We start from the raw sequence: 4,486 nt of genomic DNA on the forward strand, positions 1-4,486 counted from the left end.
TGCGTCCGGCTCAGGAAGAGAAAAAAAAAAACAAAAAAAAAAAACAGCGTCTCACCGCAACCGTCAGGTCTCCCCCAAACAGGGGTTTCTCACTTCCCACGGCGCGGGGGGAGTGGGGTGGTGAGTGAGTTAATCCTCTGCGATTGTCGTCGCCGAGCAATTTTATTCAGCTGAGGGGAACCTCGTGGTTCCAAGGACCTCAATCCTGTTTTTGGGCTAAAAAATTAAATCCATTTTGGGTTTTCCAAATGGTCAAATTTGGGCTTACAAGAAAGGTACTACTCTGGGCTAAAATTGTCCATTTTTTTCCTATTATTCTGTTGCTGCATTTTCTTTCTTTATTTATTTTTTTCCAGTGGGCTTCTTTTGTAGGGCTTCTAAGGGCTTCTAAAGGCTTCCCTATTATTTTTTCTTATTTATATTTCTTTTATCTTATTTCCTTATTTAATACAATGTGGGCTTGTTGGGCTTCGCTCACCGCCTCCAGGAGTTGACGTCACTCCTTGTTCGGTACCACGCTGGAGGTGTCCTCCACTGAGGTGCGACCGGGCTCGGCCTCCAGGACTCTTGGCGCCCTCCAGAGTCCCGAGTCGCCCTCGAGGACAACCTCCAGGAGCTCGTTTCTTCGTGGAGGCGGGAGGGAGGATCTGGCTCTTCGGTCACCGAAGAAGAGACGTCGTCCTCCTCGTCTTCTTCTCCGGTGCCGTGGACACAACAATAGCCCCTTGCGCAGTACTTGCAAGGGGCTAGAAGGAGGGCTTGATCCGTGTATGAGAGATCCTCCTGTATGAGCTCCAGGACTTGTTTGAGCACCTCTTGGTGGGGCTCTGGGCTTCTTGAAGTCCTTCTTGATTTGTCCTCAGGGCTCGGACTTCGGAGCCTTTCTGGAGCAGGCCGGGGGGGCAGTCGTCTCCACAGTGGGACCCCCGGCCTCTGGAAGTTCCTTTTACTGGGCTGTTCTTCTTGGCTGGAGATCTTTTCGGTCCAGTGTCTCCGCCATGCCAGGTCCTCGGGCCTTTTCCAGGCTTGTCTCCAGCTCAGGGCGCCGTCGTTAACAATCATTCCTCAGACAATTCAGACTTTCCACGGTGTCGAGGCTCAGCAGGTGTGACTCCGCTTGTTGCATCTCGGTTTTGCTGTCGATGCTGATGGTCAGTCGCGGTCGGGCGAGTGGTGCACCAAAGGCGAAATTTCTTGAAGAGGGGAAGGATAAAACTCGGTAGTTAATAACTGACACACACACACACACACACACACACACACACACACACACACACACACACACACACACACACACACACACACACACACACACACACGTTCATACACACAGGCACACATTCGTATACACACACACGTAGACACACACTCACGTGTGTGTGTGTGTGTGTGTGTGTGTGTGTGTGTGTGTGTGTGTGTGTGTGTGTGTGTGTGTGTGTGCTTTGTTGAAGTCTACAACAGTATTGTTCAACGTGCAAGAAGTACTCACGATATTTCTAATGAGAGAGCGGAGGTTGGAGGTCAGGGTATTGATAGAATCTCCAAGGTACATGTTGTTTATTCTAGATCATCTTTCGACGCTATCAGAAGTGTTCTTCAGGAGTTACAGTACACACAATGATATAAGAAACAGGAATGACAAATGAGGTGTGGCGGGGGAGATTTTGTACCCGCGAGGAAACAGTGGGACAGGAAGTCATATCAGTTTATAAGTTACCAAAATTAATTTGGTGAATTGTGCTGTTCTCTAGATTTCTTTTTTATTGGTGACTTTTTGTACTAAGATTTTTTTTTCTAATTTTTGTACTATGCCAGTTCCTTTCTTAGTGTATAATCTTGTGACATTTTGTACTATGCCAGTTCCTTTCCTAGTGTATAATCTTGTTACTTTGAAACCTGTTTTTAACATCAACTTTTCTGTATTCTCTTGAAGATGTGAATAACACGAAAGCGTTTGGGAATTACTGTTTCCTTCCGATTTCCTTAGTGGTTACCAGCAATATATATATATATATATATATATATATATATATATATATATATATATTATCAACCACAATGCACTTTAATTCTAAGCCATATAGGCACATGCCTATATGGCTTAGAGTTAAAATGCATTGTGGTTGATAAAAATGTATCTCTAATCACTGGGACCCATTCAGTGTTGTACATATACGAGTATATATATATATAATATATATATATATATATATATATATATATATATATATATCGCTTGTTTGCGAAAACGTCGTCATAACTCAAAATATCGAATTTTTCAGGAGAGGCATTTTAAAGTTTCAAAACGCTCTCAATATTATAAAAAGCCCTCAAACACCATAGGTGGAAAAAATTTTGGAGCATCAAATACGCCTCTAAAGTTTATAGAAGTTGAAACAATCATAATCTTTACTAAGTCTAAAATATTTGTTGGAACAAGTTGGAACATGTAAGGTTATGTCGTTGGGACATTTAGCACTCCCTACCGGTCAATTTTTGAGCTACAGATATGACACTGTTACCAAAAAATCCGTGTTTGAAGATGAATATGTCTGTATAGATAACTAAAAAATTCAGTTTTTTGAGTTATGACGACGTTTTCGCAAACAAGCGATATGTTCCATGTTTCTGCTCCATACAGTGCAGAAACATAGAATATATAAAAATATATAAATATATATATACATATAGGTATACATATATACATATATATATATATATATAGATATATATACATATGGGATCCGTTCAAAAGAGTGACAAATCAAAAGAGTGACATAATTTGTCACTCTTAAAATAGTGATTAAAAGAGTGACAAATCAAAAGAGTGACACTTTAAATAAAAACAAAAAAGTGACAATTCAAACGAGTGCTTCAGATAAGGCAAAATTTTATTTACTGAACATGCCATAAAAAAAAATCAGTAACTGTAATAACATTAAAAAAAAACTATTTTTAAAACAGTAGAAATTTTTTATTAATTGAACATAAAAATTGAACATGCCATAAAAACATTCAGAAACTGCAATAACATTAAAAAAATATTTTTAAAACATTTGAAATTTTTATTAATTGAACATAAAAATGAATTAAAAAGGGTAAAATAATGTTTAATCTTTAATTTTCATCACTAGTAACATCGCCATCACTAATATTAGGCTCATCGACATTGGCTGCACCCAAATGAAGGTTGTATGCAATGCCCCTAAGGTAATCATCAAGAGAGGCAGTTCCATATCTAGCTATAACAGTAGCAAGTCGCTGTTCCCTTTGGATTTGTTCTTTTTTCTTTTTTTGTTGGTTACTCCCAGCAATTATTCGCTCCACTTCTTGTTGTGTTCGATGTTCTTCTTTTAAAAACTCCTTAATCATTAAAAATACTCCCATGTGGTAACGTTCTACCACCGTTTCAAACCTTCTGTGCCAGTCTTCCAAATTATTATTTGTTCTTGGCAGATTGTATTCCTGTAGATGATGAATACTCCATATAGATGGAGGAAATCTTGGTGGGTAACGCTGCGTGAATCTTCCTGGTCGTCCTCTTCTCCTTGCAGCAATTGATCTTCCCAAAACAAATGTATCTCCAAAATACTTGTACACCACTTCAGCCTCACATGGAGCACAACTTAACAAATATGAAAATGCGTTACAAATTTCTGCTGGAGGTAAAAATGCGAGGGCAGATAACTTTCTTATACTTAAAGCCACATCTTCATTATTTTTGTAGATATTCACAAGACCATTCTTCTGGATACTTCGATGTATGTTTTGACAAAGATGAAAAAAACACCTTGTTACTTTAGCATTTGGAAATGTATGTTGAAGGGCATTTATGCTTGCAAGTTCAAAATCAACTATTATAAATTTAGGGTTCAATTCATTATAAACTCATTTGTACGGATTTTATTGTCCTTGGTTTCTTCAGAGATAATGAGACCGTAGAAAAAAAAACAACTAATAAAATATACCACCGGCCACTGCCAGTAGCCCAACCATGTATCAAAAGATCAACTACAAATGCAGGGATCAAATACTTTGACCTTCGTAATTAAGCCTCTCAAACTGACAAAGATCTGTATATATATATATACACATACATACGTACATACATATATATTTAAGTGGCATTCAAGAAGAGGCTAGGAGTTTCGGCTCTGTAACCTCTCTGTCACGTTGATGGTTCTTTCTTCCTACGTGGTTTTGCTAAACTTCTTTACATTCGTACCTACTGTACATAATTTAACAGATGTTTGGTGTTTATTACACAAATAAATGGCAGTTTGAAAATTTATGTGTGTATGTGTGTGTGTGTGTGTGTGTGTGTGTGTGTGTGTGTGTGTGTGTGTGTGTGTGTGTGTGTGTGTGTGTGTGTCTCACTCGCTCGCTATCTATCTATTTACATACAGCTCAAACATATATATATATATATATAATTAATTATATTAACAACAACGGAATACTGTGCCCCTATGTCCTGTAAGAGAGG

This window comes from Oratosquilla oratoria, chromosome 5 (genome assembly GCF_046742065.1).
Source record: "Oratosquilla oratoria isolate Oo_2021 chromosome 5, ASM4674206v1, whole genome shotgun sequence".
Classification (NCBI taxonomy): domain Eukaryota; kingdom Metazoa; phylum Arthropoda; class Malacostraca; order Stomatopoda; family Squillidae; genus Oratosquilla; species Oratosquilla oratoria.